Here is a 16,560-nt window from a genome sequence, read left to right on the forward strand (position 1 = left end):
ACAGAAATGAATAAGCGGCTCCACCTCCCATAGGGGCGGAGCCGCTTATTCATTTCTCTAATCAGCGGTGCCGGTGACCGCTGATAGAGAAAGAAGCTGCGGCACCGAAGACCAGGCAGAGGGACAGCGCGAGGATCGCCAGGACTAGGTGAGTATAGCATATTCACCTGTCCTCGTTCCAGCCGCCGGGCGCCGATCCATCTTCCCGGCCGGCGCCTCCATCTTCCCGGCGTCTGCGCTCTCTGACTGATCAGGCAGAGGGCGCGATGACGCATACAGTGTGCGCGGCGCCCTCTGCCTGATCAGTCAGAGCAGAGACGCCGGGAAGATGGAGGCGCCGGAACGAGACGCCGGGAGCTGCAATCAAGGGAGGTGAGTATGTGTTTTTTTTTCTTTATTGCGGCAGCGGCGGCACAAATTTATGTGGAACATCTATGGGGCACAGTGAACGGTGCAGAGCACCGTATATGGCACAGCACAGCTATGGGGCACAGTGAACGGTGCAGAGCACCGTATATGGCACAGCACAGCTATGGGGCACAGTGAACGGTGCAGGGCACCGTATATGGCACAGCACAGCTATGGGGCACAGTGAACGGTGCAGAGCACCGTATATGGCACAGCACAGCTATGGGGCACAGTGAACGGTGCAGGGCACCGTATATGGCACAGCACAGCTATGGGGCACAGTGAACGGTGCAGAGCACCATATATGGCACAGCACAGCTATGTATGGGGCACAGTGAACGGTGCAGAGCACCGTATATGGCACAGCACAGCTATGGGGCACAGTGAACGGTGCAGAGCACCATATATGGCACAGCACAGCTATGTATGGGGCACAGTGAACGGTGCAGAGCACCGTATATGGCACAGCACAGCTATGGGGCACAGTGAACAGTGCAGAGCACCGTATATGGCACAGCTATGGGGCACAGTGAACGGTGCAGAGCACCGTATATGGAGCACATCTATGGGGCACAGTGAACGGTGCAGAGCACCGTATATGGCACAGCTATGGGGCACAGTGAACGGTGCAGAGCACCGTATATGGCACATCTATGGGGCACAGTGAACGGTGCAGAGCACCGTATATGGCACAGCTAGGGGGCACAATGAACGGTGCAGAGCACTATATGGTTCACACCTATGGGGAAATATGAACGGTGCAGAGCACTATATGGCACAGCTATGGGGAAATAATGATCTATTTTTATTTTTGAAATTCACCGGTAAATGCTGCATTTCCACCCTAGGCTTATACTCGAGTCAATAAGTTTTCCCAGTTTTTTGTGGCAAAATTAGGGGGGTCGGCTTATACTCGGGTCGGCTTATACTCGAGTATATACGGTACATTGAAACAACATTTTTTTGTCTAGCAAGCAACAGATTGCATAAATAAATGTATGGGTGGTTATGTTTCACAGAAAAGATATATATCTTTGTACCTTTTTAGCCAGTAGATAGAATAATATTTGGAATTGAGAATCCTCTGTGGTTGATACCTTTTAATGGCTAACTGAAAAGATGGTAACAAATAGCAAGCTTTTGCGACTACGCAGGTCCCTTCATCAGGCATAGACTAATACAATTTCTGAAAAAACACATATTTTCTGGGCTGTATTGTGCATAAATACCGTATTTTCCGGCGTATAAGATGACTTTTTAACCCCTAAAAATCGTCCCAAAAGTCGGGGGTCGTCTTATACATCGGGTATGGCTGCAGGGAGCGATCCTGGATGGTTCCATATTCATGTAAAAAATAAAGACTAAAAATAAAAAATATGGATATACTCACCCCTCCGACAGACCCTGGCTCTCAGCAGTGCAAGCATCTGCCTCCGTTCCTAAGAATGCAGTGAGTGAAGGACCTTCGATGACGTCACGGTCACGTGAGGAATGGAGGCAGACGCTTGCACCGCTGAGAGCCAGGGTCCGTCGGAGGGGTGAGTATATCCATATTTTTTATTTTTATTCTTTATTTTTACATGAATATGGATCCCAGGGCCTGAAGGAGAGTCTCCTCTCCTCCAGAATCTAAGAACCATACGCACCACACACGCCGTATAAGATGACTGGGCGTATAAGATGACCCCCGTCTTATACGGCTGGAATATCCCAAATTCCATATTTTATATGGAAAAGTTGGGGGTCGTCTTAGGCTGGTTTCATATTTGCGTTGTTTGGCGCTGCGTTTTAGCGCAAAAAAAGCATGCATTTTTTCCCCTATATTTAACATTAAAAACGCATGCGGTTTTTTTTTATGCGTTTTGACGCGTTTGACGACGCATGAGTTGTTTCTCTGCTTGTGTTTTGTTGCAGAAATGCAACATGTAGTAATTTCTAGAGGCGTTTTTTTGCCGCAAAAAAACGCATGCTTTTTTTTGCCACAAAAAAACGTATTGCTGTCTATGTAAACGCATGCGTTTTTAAGCACATGCGTTTGGTTGCATTTTTAAAAGCATGCGTTTCCATAGAAATCCATCAAGGTGATAAAGGGATCCAAACCCTAACCCTAATCCTAACCCTAATCCTAACCCTAACACCCCACCATCAAGGTGATAAAGGGATCCTAACCCTAACCCTAACCCCCCACCATCAAGGTGATAAAGGGATCCTAACCCTAACCCTAACCCCCCACCATCAAGGTAATAAAGGGACCCTAACCCTATCCCTAACCCCCCACCATCAAGGTGATAAAGGGATCCTATCCCTAACCCTAACCCTAGGGATCCAAACCCTAACCCTAGCTATTTCTAGTGGATTTTGATGACAAATTCTCTTTAAATCCAAATTAGACCTGTTCTTTAAGAGGTTAATACGCTTAAAAGTACTGAAGTCTTCTACTCAGTCTACAGTATTATAGCATCTTGTCAGTTGTTCCATTATGTTATTATTGACTATGAATAAGATTACTCATCAGCTGTGATGTTGTGCTGTAAATCCTTGGTTTTTATTATGAAATCATATGGCTCTGCTTAGCTTTTTCTAGGAGTGGGAGACTGCTGGTTAGTGTTGAGCCACCTCCCTAGTGTTCGGGTTCGGTTCAGTTCGTCGAACAGAGAGGTGTTCACCAAACTGTTCGTCGAACGTTCAACGAACACTGCCAAACCCCATTGAAACCAATGGCAGGAAAACACAAACACATACAAACACATGGAAAACACATAGAAAACACCTTAAAAGGTGTCCAAAAGCAGACAAACTGCTCAGAAGACACAACCAACTCATGGAAAAGTCACAACTACATATAGTCATGCAAAAAGAAAAGAGGTGGAGGAGTAAAATGAGGAGGAGACACAGATATAGGCATGTCATGCCCTTCTAAAATCAAGAAAGGCTGGAGTAAAAATCAAAACTCACTCTGCCAACACCCAGACGTCTTGACAAAAAATAAATAAATAAATAAATAAATATCTTTAGGTAGAATGGCGGCGGGTCCATTCAGAACACTTTCCTTAGAAGACGTAGTTGTACCCCCATTGGGAGTTGTGCCAAAAAAGGAACCCAATACATTCAGACTAATCCACCATTTGTCATATCCAAGGGGCAGGTCAGTAAACGACAACATCAACGCGGAACCAATCAGGTGGGTCAAGAAGTTGGTAAGGGGCACCCTAATGGCCAAAACAGACATTGAGGGGGCGTTCCGGTTACTTCCTGTGCCTCCGAATAGTGTCCTCCCATTGGGCTGCTTCTGTGAAGGAGCATACTACATAGATCGCTGTTTGCCCATGGGGTGCTCCATATCCTGCTCACTATTTGAGGCGTTTAGTTGCTTCCTCGAATGTGTTGTCATGGACGTTTGTAAGGTGGCACATATCCATTACCTCAATGACTTCTTATGCTTGGGCCCAAAAGATTCGCCACAGTGTGAAAACACGCGGTAGTCCAACTGTGAGAAGGAGAGAGCTGGAGGGAGAGTGGACACCCCAGAGCCGAGGGGTTAGATTGAGAAAGAAAGAAGGCGGTGTAGCTTGCTTCATGGGTGGGGTACTGCGCTGAGCAGCACAAAATGCTATTAGGTACAAAACGATTTCCTGGGCTAGATGCAGTTAAAAATTAGTAATTAGATCAACAGGCGGTGTAGCTTGCTTCATGGGTGAGGTACGCTGCTGAGTAGCACTAAATTCTACTAGGCCCAAATGGATTTCCTGGGTTAGATGCCGTTACAAAATAGTAGTTAGGTAAACAGGCGGTGTAGCTTCCTTCATGGGTGGGGTACGCTGCTGAGTATCACTAAATTCTACTAGGCTCAAAAGGATTTCCTGGGCTAGATGCCGTTACAAAATAGTAGTTAGGTAAACAGGCGGTGTAGCTTGCTTCATGGGTGAAGTACGCTGCTGAGTAGCACCAAATTCTATTAGGCCCAAAAGGATTTCCTGGGCTACATGCCATTAAAAATACTACTTAGATAAACAGGCGGTGGGTGGCTGGGCTACTCTTCTGACTAGCAGACACTGAAGCTTTGGAGCAGACCTCTGAATCCCAGGCCATAGTATGAGGAAACAACTCTGCAGACAACCCCACCCACCTGGCATTAACAATGGCAACATCATGTAAAACTCAGCAAGGGGACTAAATAAAAGAGTTTCCATTTTTTACAAAAATTCGGCCACAGACACCACTTAAGCGGCATCAATTTCGCCAGAGCTTTTTAAAACGGTTGGTGAGGTGATTTTCAAAAATCATCAAGCTTTTAGTCTCCCAAGATGACACAGGGGTAGAAAAGTCCTTGCGGATCCAGGATTTGTTCATCTTGATGAACGTTAGTCTGTCTACATTGTCACTGGACAGCCGCGTGTGCTTAGCACACCATCAGCAGCGCTGAACACACGTTCAGAGAGAATGCTGGCTGCGGGGCACGACAAGATCTCCAATGCGTGAGTGGAGAGCGCAGGCCATTTTTCAAGATTGGAAGCCCAAAATGAGCAAGGGTCCAGTTCCACAGTCATGGCATCGATATTAACTTGGAGATACTCTTGTATCATCCTCTCTAGGCGTTGGCTGTGCGTCAGACTTCTTGTCTCCTGTGGCCTTGCAAAGGATGGTCTAAAAAAATCTTGAAACGATTGGGAAAAATTCCTGTTACCACCAGATATGATGTTACTGTTACATTTTGAGTGATGACTCGATAGTCCCACGGTTGGCAAGTTAGAACTCAGAGATTCACTTCGTGCACCACTGGTGTTTTGTGGAAAAGCAGATGTTAGATTCTGTAACAGTCTCTGCTGATACTCCTGCATGCGTGAATCCCTTTCTATGACAGGAATTATTTCGCCAAAATTTGCTTTTGTACCGGGGATCTAAGAGTGTGGCAACCCAAAAGTCAGCATTACTTTGGATTCTGACAATCCAAGGGTCATGTTGCAGGTAGTGCAGCAAGAAGGCACTCATGTGTCTTGCGCATCCAGGAGGACCAAGTCCTTTTTGTCTTGGTGGTGTCGAGGTGAGAATCATGCTTCCTTCGTCTGCCCTCTCCCCCCAACCTCGCACAACAGAAATTTGATCAAGGTCTCCCTCATCTGATGAGTCTTCCATGCCCAGTGCCAGTTCGTCCTCCACTTCTTCCTCGCCTCCTGCACCTTCTTCAACAGTTTGGCTGCTACCATGTGCCCTCGGTAATCCCTCTCCCCTAGCCTCCAATGCCAGCCGCCTTGGTCCTGCCAACCTTCTTGACCTTGGAGATATGATCCCTTCCGCATACGACTCCTCCTGTTCCTCCTTCTCCTCTTGTTCCACCACCCGACTCCGAACACTGTGTAAGGTGTGCTCCAGCATGTAAATCACCGGAATGGTCATGCTGATAATGGCATCGTCAGCACTAAACATCTTCGTTGCTATTTCAAAACTGTGCAGAAGGGTGCATAGGTCCCTGATCTGAGACCACTCCTGCAGCGTGGTTTGCTCCACCTCTAGATCTCGTTGGCCCAGGCTATATGCCATAACGTATTGCACTAGGGCTCGTCGGTGCTGCCACAGTCGCTGCAACATGTGCAGAGTTGAATTCCACCGTGTGAGCACATCGCATTTCAGTCGGTGAACTGGCAGGCCCAACGACTTCTGTAGAGATGCAAGTCATCAAGCTGCGGGATGCGAACGGCGGAAGTGAGCACACAGCGACAGTGCCCTCTGCAGAAGCCCATATAGTCTGGGATAGTGGGTTAAAAATTGCTGGACAACCAGATTCAAAACGTGAGCCATACAAGGCACATGTGTGACATTGCCCCGGCAAAAGGCTGCACGCAGGTTTGCAGCATTGTCGTACACAGCCTTCCCTGGCCACAGGTTGAGTGGAGACAACCATTGATGGAACTCGGTCTCCAGGGCTGACCACAACTCCTCTGCTGTGTGACTCACATTTCCCAGACATTTCAATGTAAACACTGCCTGATGCCGTTGAGCCCTGGTGACAGCATAGTGAGGAGGTGTGCAGGATTCCTTCTGCGCAGTTACAACGCGGGTGGCATTACCAGACAGGCTTTGGGTGCAGGTGGAGGACAGAGAGGAGGTTGAGAAGGCAGAAGCAGTGGAGGAACTTCTAGATACAGAGGATCGACGAGCAACTCGTGGGGATGGCAAGACTTGGACAGCAGCCTCTTCTGATGTCGCCCAGTCACCGACATGTAACGCCCCTGTCCATGTCTACTCGTCCAAGTGTCTGTGGTGAAATGCACCCTTTTACACACAGAGTTTCTCAAGGAAGCGGTAATGTTGTGTGCGACATGCTGGTGTAGCGCAAGCACAGTTTTCTTTGAGAAGTAGTGGCGACTGGGCATCTGGTACTGGGGCACTGCGACAGAGATAAGGTCTTGAAAATCCTCTGTGTCCACCAGGCGGAAAGGCAGCATTTCTGCAGCCAACAGCTTGCTGATGGAAAAATTGAACCTCTTAGCTTTGCCATGGCTAGGAGGAAATGGTCTTTTACTTGTCCACATCTGATGGACTGAGGGCTGGCTGCCGTGCTTAGACGGAGTTGAGTAGGGTGTCCCCGGCAAACTGCTGGTCTGTGAGTAAGGTGCAGGTGGAGATGTTATGTCACATTGATCAAAATGTGGTGTCGATGTCAGAGAGCGCTCAACACCAGCAGGTGTTTCCACTAGCAAATGTCCTGATGACCTGCCAATCATACTGGCATTTGCGGGTAAAGAGGTGGAAGGTCTGCATCCAAAACCATGTGCGACTGCTGTCCCCACAGTCACAGAGGATGAAGAGGATGCAGATGCACTTGATGGGGTAGATGGTGGTTGACCCAGCCTCTAGGCTGCATTGTAGCACAGTGAGCATCCCACTGCAACTTATGCCTCATATCTGTTGTGAATTCTGTGGCAGAGCTTCCTCCTGTGGTCACAAGTGGTACTTCGGCTGATTCTCTCTGTGAGCTTCCGTTGGTGGAGGAAAGTGGTACTACGGCTTCTGAGTTTCCTTCCTCAGGTGATGTGGTGAAGTCGTTAGGTGCTGCTCTATTTAACTCCACCTAGTGCTTTGATCCTGGCCTCCAGTCAATGTTCTAGTATTGGACCTGTTTCCTCCTGGATCGTTCCTGTGGCCTGCTGCTCTGCATAGCTAAGTTCCGCTTTGCTATTTTGTTTGCTGTTTTTTCTGTCCAGCTTGTCTATTTGTTTTTTCCTGCTTGCTGGAAGCTCTGGGACGCAGAGGGTGTACCTCCGTGCCGTTAGTACGGTACGGAGGGTCTTTTTGCCCCCTTTGCGTGGTTTTTGTAGGGTTTTGTGTTGACCGCAAAGTTACCTTTCCTATCCTCGCTCTGTTCAGAAAGTCGGGCCTCACTTTGCTAAATCTATTTCATCTCTACGTTTGTCTTTTCATCTTAACTCACAGTCATTATATGTGGGGGCTGCCTTTTCCTTTGGGGTATTTCTCTGAGGCAAGGTAGGCTTATTTTCTATCTTCAGGTTAGCTAGTTTCTCAGGCTGTGCCGAGTTGCATAGGGAGCGTTAGGAGCAATCCACGGCTGCCTCTAGTGTGGTTGGAGAGGATTAGGGATTGCGGTCAGCAGAGTTCCCACGTCTCAGAGCTCGTTCTATGTTTTTGGGTTATTGTCAGGTCACTGTATGTGTTCTGACCTCTATGTCCATTGTGGTACTGAATTACCTTTCACAACACATATCCATGTGACAGTTCATGCATGAAGTACTCAAGCTAGTGATTTTTTTGGCCTCTACTGAGATTTTGTTGACAAATCTTACAGACAACATGAGTTGGGTCATCCTTTGCGATGTCAAAAAATGCCCAGGATATGCAAGGCTTAGAGCCCGTGCGAAGTGAAGAGCCACCACGACTTCTGGTCTGAGGCACAGTTGGGGTTGAGGATGCAGTTGTTTACGTGCTTCCAGTACTCCGTCTCTGTCCAGGAAAGCAGGAAAGCACACCATTACCTCGTTGTCAGACTCGTCATTAGCATCCTCGTCCACCTCCTCTGCTGACCTCATGGACTGGCGGACTGGGGGTTGACAGTAAGTGGGGTCTACAACCTCGTCATCACCATCCTGTGTGTTCTCACACCCATCATCCTCAGAGCCAACCTCTTCCTGTCCCGACCGAAAAGTCAAGTTTTCATTCCAATCAGGTATCTCAGTCTCATCATCATCTTCCTCTTTGTCTCCACCAACCGGAGTTACAGTTTGGGAACGAGGGTCTACATTATGCTCAGAACCTTCTTCATCTGGGCTGGATTCGACTCACAAAAATTCCGGGCATCAGTGCAGATCATTTCCTCATCTGGATTCACAGAAGCTCTGGAGCAGACCTCTGATTCATAGGCTATAGTATGCATAAACAGCTCTACAGACTCAACCATGTGTGTTACCCCATGCTCAGCTGTGAGGAAGCAAGTGCGATAGGGGTGACAACTCTGAGGACTGGAGTAGTTGTGATGTTGAAGTTGACATGGAGGAGAGCCCACTTGAACGAGCAATTGATATCCGTTCAAGCACCTGCTGTTTTTGTGCCTCATCTGGAATTTTTGGCGATGCTTGTAGCGATGGTCTTAAGAAAGGGATCATATCAGATTGTCCACGAAAAGAAGTAGACATCTTCCTTTGGCTGGAAGATGGTCTTTACTCGGACTCCCATGACAGCACGACGAGAGAGGGGATCCGCCCATTAGGAACAGGAAACCTACAGATACAAAAGGGCTGTACCTCTCCCTTGCCTCAGTTGGTTTCCTGTTCCTGAAGAAGATGGATGCCTACAGAAGGAGCCCCGGCCGGCCGAATACGGTAGCGGGGGGGGTCTCCTACCTCGGCCGGTGCGGAGATCCCTGGAGACGCCACGGTGGTCCTTGCTGGATTTCACGGCAGTGGCGTTCGCAGCAGGGAGCGGAGTCCGGAGGATTTCCTGCCTCCATCAGCGCCGGCGCAGGTAAGTATTCCCATTGGTGGTGCAGCGTTATGGCGTGGCTGCGGGTGCCGGGCTCAGGCGTGTGGGTGAGCTCCCAGAGCGCTGCGCTCCATCCCCGGCGTCCTGCACAGCTCTCAGCGTGTGCTGGAGCATTTCCGGGTGCAGTGACATCAGGGGGCGGGGTTAGCGGCCGCTTCCGGGTCGCCGGACGTCTGCGCATGCGCAGTCGTCCCAAGATGGCGGCGCCCATCGCGTCTGTGTGCCGGTTTTGACCGCAAGATCTCCTGCCCTCTGCTGTATCCTGGACCAATAGGGACAGCGCTGGCCCATCTGCTGACCGAATCCAAGGGGTATTTATGCAGGTGGAGATGTTAGATCCCTGCTTTTGGTCGCATTTCGTCATGGAGAGTGGTGGTGAGCAGCAGCAGCTGCCAGACGAGGTACGTCAGAAGCCCAAACAGAAGAATAGAGGCGACCAGCCCAGTCGTAAGAGCTCTTCCGAACAAGGATCCAGAGCTTCGACTAAAGAAACCCCTCGGATTCCGGTACTTTACTTTGGCGCACGGGTAAGTGATCTACGTGAAAGTTCACTCTGTGACGCGGGCCCCTTATACTTTATCATTCCAGGGGAAGAAGAGTACGGGAAAGTCTAAACATAAGGAGTGTGCCCTCTGTGGAGTCCCTCTACCTGACTCTTGTTCAAAAAAATTATGTGCCCCCTGTATACAGCAGACGGTGAGGTCTACAGGAGCGGGTTGGTGGTAGTGACATTAGGTCAGATATTAGTTATCTCCTATATTGTCCTCCCCTAGGTAGCAGAAGAGTCCGTAACTCCGGCAAATCTGAGGGAAATGATCCGGCTGGAAGTAAGGGAATCACTACGGTCCCTATCCCAAGCGGAAGGCTCAAAGCATAGGACTCTCTTGGACTCTAATTCTTCAGAGGAAGAAAGAGAGGAAAATTCCTATCTCTCCAGTCCTCTCTCCTCTTCATCAGATGAGGAGTCAGGACGATTCTGTCTACCCTTGGATAAAATCGACAAAGTTGTCAAATCAGTTAGAGGCACCATGGGTATAGAGGAACCTAAATCACAACCCTCGAAACAGGAGATGATGTTTAGCGGACTTGATCGTAAAAAACATAGATCTTTCCCGGTAAACGAAAAAATTCAGGACTTGATCCTTAGAGAATGGAAGAAACCAGAAAAAAAGGGGGCCTTACCACCAGCATTAAAACGCAGGTATCCCTTTGACGATCCGGTTGTGGATACATGGGATAAAGCTCCTAAATTGGACGCGGCTGTTGCAAAGGCGTCAAAGAAAGCCTCATTACCCTTTGAGGATATGGGGACCCTCAAGGATCCTCTGGACAGAAAAGCAGATATATTCCTTAAAGGTACCTGGGAGATGGCGGCTGGATCTCTCAGACCTGCTGTGGCGGCAACATGTACGGCCAGATCATTAATGGTCTGGCTAGATCAGTTAGAGTCTCAGCTTAAGGACGGTGCATCCAGGGACACTATTCTGAAGGCTCTACCAACCATCCAGAATGCTGCAGCCTTCCTATCGGACGCATCGGTGGACTCTGTCAGAATGGCGGCTAGAGCGGCAGGACTATCCAACGCGGCTCGCAGGGCCTTGTGGCTGAAATGCTGGTCAGGTGACATTCAGTCTAGAACCAAGCTCTGCGCCATTCCGTGTGAAGGACAATACCTCTTCGGTCCAACTCTGGACGAGTTGTTGGAAAAAGCAGGGGATGACAAAAAGAAATTCCCCAATCTATATTCATCTTACCGCAGGCCGTTCAATCGAAGGAGATTTGGTCGCGGGAAGAAACGCGGGTCCTCTCCCACTAGAGAAAGTTTCAGATGAGAAGACAGACGCGGTAGAGGTACGGGATATATGTTTCGCCGTTCCTCAAAGGATCAGAAAAAACCGGACCAATGACTAGCGATCCCTGTGGGGGGTAGACTGTCAGCATTCTCTTCAGCCTGGCTTGACATTACAAACAGTAAATGGGTCAGAGGCATCATTACTGAAGGTCTAAAACTGGACTTCAATCACTGGCCTCGTGAAAAATTTAAATTAACCCCTTTACGTTCCTCCCCCCTTGAGCAAGCAGCCCTGGAAGCAGAGGTTATCAACTTATGTTCCAAGAACGTGCTGATTGAAATTCCGGAATCAGAAAGAGGAAGGGGATTTTATTCTCCTCTTTTTCTGATTAAGAAACCAGACGGATCTTTTAGAACGATCATTAATCTCAAATGTCTTAATGAGTTCCTGGTCAATGAATCATTTAAAATGGAAACAATCAATTCAGCAATAAAAATGTTGTTTAATCACTGTTTCATGGTAGTTGTAGATCTAAAAGATGCATACTATCATGTTCCAATACATGAACACTTCCAGAGATTCCTGAGAGTAGCTGTGTCAATGTGGGGCCAGATTCGCCATTTCCAGTTCAGAGCTCTTCCCTTCGGCTTATCGGCAGCTCCTAGGGTGTTTACAAAGTTAGTGGCCGAAGTCATGGCACACTTACGGGAGTCTGACATCCTAATTATTCCCTACTTGGATGACTTTCTTATAGTAGGGAGCTCTGCAGACCATTGCCGTTCTCAGCTAGAGACAGCCACATCCAAACTTAAGCATCTGGGGTGGATCGTAAATTACGAAAAATCTCGTTTACAGCCCCAGAAAATACAAAGATTTTTGGGACTATTGTTAAACTCAGAATCCCAACAGTGTTGTCTTCCACCCGACAAGTTGTTACATATCCAGCAACAGGTGTCTAGGGCAATTGATAAGCCATCCATGACCCTTAGACAGGCTATGCCACTATTGGGTTCTTTAACCTCTTGCATTCCCGCTGTCCGTTGGGCCCAGTTCCACACCAGACCATTACAATCCGAGGTGCTGGTTAATGATAGAATCTTACAGGGGTCCCTGCAGAATCAGATTACCTTAGGTCCAAAAGCACTCACATCTCTTAGGTGGTGGCTAGACAGTGAAAACTTATCAGCGGGAGTTCCCTGGGTGTCTCAGGTAACACGGGTGGTAACAACAGATGCTAGCCCTTCGGGTTGGGGAGCACACATGGATGACATGATGGTTCAGGGTCTATGGTCCCCTCCCCTAACATCAGCCTCCTCCAACCAGAAAGAGTTAATGGCAGTAGAGCTTTCAGTGAAAAAATTCCTCATATATCTGCAGGGTCATCATGTCAAGATCCTATTGGACAACCAGGTGGCAGTCGCATACATAAATCATCAGGGTGGAACTCATTCCGAGTCACTGATGAGAGTGGCGGATCGTCTGTTCCAGACAGCAGAAAATCACTTCTTATCCCTAACCGCTCTACACATAAGAGGAAAAGAAAACATCAAAGCAGACTTTCTAAGCCGCAACACCTTGAGACAAGGGGAGTGGTCCCTAAACAATTGGGTGTTCGATCAGATCGTCCACAAATGGGGACATCCAGAAGTAGATTTATTTGCTACCAGGGAAACCGGAAGACAACAAAATTTTGTTCCCTAAATCCCAGGGGAAATCCTCTGACGATAGACGCTTTTCTGATCAAATGGGATTTTCAACTGGCGTATGCATTTCCTCCACTAGGCCTGTTACCCCTAGTAGTCAGGAAGATAAGAGAAGATCGAGCCAGAGTTATATTGATTGCCCCATTCTGGCCCAGAAGGGCCTGGTTCACTTGGCTCAGGATCATGTCAGTGGAGGACCCCTGGGTACTTCCGGACATTCCAGATCTGCTCTACCAGGGTCCGATCAGTCATCCTCAAGTAAAGAATCTCCATTTAACGGCATGGATTTTGAAAGGGCGTTGCTAAAAAGCAAAGGGTTCTCCCCGAGTCTAATTGAGACCCTTATGAAAAGTAGAAAGCAAATAACCACAACAATTTATGCTAGAACCTGGCGGAAATTTCTGGCCTCTTCTGATTTTAATTTAGAAGAGGGATTACCTATAAAACAAATCTTAGAATTTCTGCAAAAAGGCTTAGAGCTAGATCTATCCACTAGTACTCTAAGGGTACAGGTCTCGGCCCTAGGGGCTCTATTTTCATGTAACATCGCCAATAATTATTGGATCTCGAGGTTCATTAAAGCATCTATTAGATCTAGACCCATACATAAAGATAGATCTATGCCTTGGGATCTCAACCTAGTACTGTCAGCATTGACTAGAGAGCCGTTTGAACCTTAAGACAGCTTTTCTTGTGGCAATTACATCTGCCCGTAGAGTGGGGGACATACAAGCACTCTCCAGGGTATCCCCTTATACAGAGTTTCTACCAGACAGAGTAATCCTCAGACCGGACCCAGCCTATTTACCAAAAGTGTCATCACGGTTTCACAGGACACAGGAGATAGTTTTACCATCCTTCCTTCCCAATCCCTCCAACCCTAAAGAAGAACTACTCCATACATTAGATGTTAGGAGATGCCTGCTAGAATACATCTCTATTACTGACACATGGAAGAAAGATGATGCGTTGTTCTTATCTTTCCAAAACCCTAGAAAGGGACTTAGGGTATCAAAGTACACACTAGCAAAGTGGATTAGGGAGGCTATCTCTTTGGCTTATACTGCAGGTGGAGGTCCGGCTCCGCAGAATCTGAGGGCGCATTCCACCAGGGCCATGGCTACATCCTGGGCGGAAAAGTCTGGAGTATCAATCGACCAGATATGTAAGGCGGCCACATGGTCATCCCCGTCCACCTTCTTTAAACACTATAGGTTGGATTTGGGGGCTTCCTCTGATCTCACATTCGGGTTAAGGGTGCTACAGGCCATAGTCCCTCCCTAAGGAAGCTTACATCTCTGTAATTCTCTCGTCGTGCTGTCATGGGAGTCCGAGTAAAGCATTAAGCTACTTACTGGTAGCGGCATTTCTCGGAGGCCCATGACAGCACCCTTAGTTCCCTCCCTATTCACTGGGGGTTGCACTTCCTATAAATGTATATATTTCACAATACGATACCAGTCCCAATAGATGTCTGATATTTTGTATATAATCTGTATATAGTGTATATTTTTGTGTACCACTAACCGCGGTAGTCCTCTCAAGACTCTGAAATACAACTGAGGCAAGGGAGAGGTACCGCCCTTTTGTATCTGTAGGTTTCCTGTTCCTAATGGGCGGATCCCCTCTCTCGTCGTGCTGTCATGGGCCTCCGAGAAATGCCGCTACCAGTAAGTAGCTTAATGCTTTTTTCTGCAGATGTTACTGTTGCTTTACCACCTACCCCATGGACACAACCTTTTTTTCCCCTTTCCAACACGCCTATTCCCCTTTCCACCAGCAGCAGGCCTTTTGCCACTCATTTTAGTGCTTAACTAATTGGCAGCTCTGTATCTGTAGCTGTTGGCACAACAACCGATGGATGAAAACCGAGCAGAACTGAGTGGCCAAACTGTGGTACTAGGCCCAAAACTAATAACTGGATTAGATGCAGTGAAAATTGAGAAACACAGGTGGTATAGTTTGTTTCACAGGCGGGCTACTCTGCTGACGTGCAGACACTACTCCTAGGCCCTAAACTATTATTGGATTAGATGCAGTGAAAATAGAGATACACAGGCGATGTAGTTAGTTTCACGGGCAGGCCACTCAGATGACTATCAGACAATGCTACTAGCCCAAAAGGATTGGCTGAGCTAGATTTCACCAAATGCTGTGACAAACACTTGCACAGCACTGGCACAGACCTGCCTGGCAAACAGTGCTATGAACTGCTGTAACCTACCCTGAAAAGGGCTGATATTACAACTAGTCCCGACTCCTCCCAACTCCCTAAACCTGTCTCTCTGACAATTCGCTCCAAAAAAAACACTATTTGTCTGTATAGCGGCCACAGCAGCAGCGGTGTCGTCTAACACTAAGCTGCAGCAGTGAGGAAATGGTGGCGACAGGGCAAATGGCTGGTTCTTATAGGGCAAGGACATGTGATATACACAGCCAATGACACATGCCCTTGCTTGTGTGCATCACATGCATATTGCTGTGTGTGTGCGCACTGCTGATAGGCTGAGAGACTGCACCGTCCCACTGTAAATGCGGGAAAGAAAAAAAAATGGAGATCAGCGTTATTTCAGCACAGATTTATCCCCCGCCCCCTATACACTGAAACAATCTATTATCAATGATAAACAGTTTTAATGTGCAAATCAAGCGAGGCTTTTGCTGAACGAACAGTTATCGAACAGAAACTCGAACAGCCGAATATTAAGCAATTTTTTTGGGTTCGTCGAACGACTCGAACACCGCCCAAAACAGCTCGAATTTGAGATTGGCGATCAGTTCGACTCGAACACCGCTCATCTCTACTGCTGATGTGAATGTGGGTTAGGCTTTGAACTACAAGAGAATCAGAAATGTCTGACTTATCAAAATATAAAATTAATTAACGCATACATTGAATGCTGTAAAAGAAAAAAAACAGTCCGCAAAACAAACAATAAATAAAATGTGATCAGATCATTAACTGTATGCACCCCAAAATGACAGCGATAAAATTACAGCTTATCACATGAATAAACAAGTCTTCATTCAGCTCCATCATAAGAAAAATGAAAAAAGTTATGGACCTCAGAAAATAGGAACATTAAACCAATTTTTTTATTTTGCAAAGTTCAGATTTTTGTAAGCATCTGAAATGTATATATGTAAAAACCTATATTGGTATCTTTGTATTATACCGACCAGAATCATGTTGCCAGGCATTTTTATTGTTCACTGAATGTACACTTAGATTCTTAATTCCCCCTAAAAAACGGAAATGTGATATATTTTTTTTATCATTTCATTCCACTTTATTTTTCACCTTATTATGGTGACATGAATGATGTAATCTATAATTACAACTCAACCAGCAACAAACAAGCCCTCATGGGGCTGTGTCAGCCAGAAAATCAAACAGTTATGGCTTTTTGGAAGAAAAGAAGGAAATAAAAGAGAAGAATCAAAAATGAAAATTGACTTTGACAGGAGGAGTGGAGGATGGTGTTTCTATGAGGTGAAATTCATTGATATATAGGCACATGAGTAACTGTCTATTTAACCTTTACCCCCTTCCTGACATTTGCAGTATACATAGGTGATGGAAGGGAAGGACTTCCCAACCAATGAGTATATATACGTCATGGCGATCGCACATGGCTGTGCGCGGGTGATCGCAACCAGTTGCT

This window comes from Ranitomeya imitator, chromosome 3 (genome assembly GCF_032444005.1).
Source record: "Ranitomeya imitator isolate aRanImi1 chromosome 3, aRanImi1.pri, whole genome shotgun sequence".
Classification (NCBI taxonomy): Eukaryota; Metazoa; Chordata; class Amphibia; order Anura; family Dendrobatidae; genus Ranitomeya; species Ranitomeya imitator.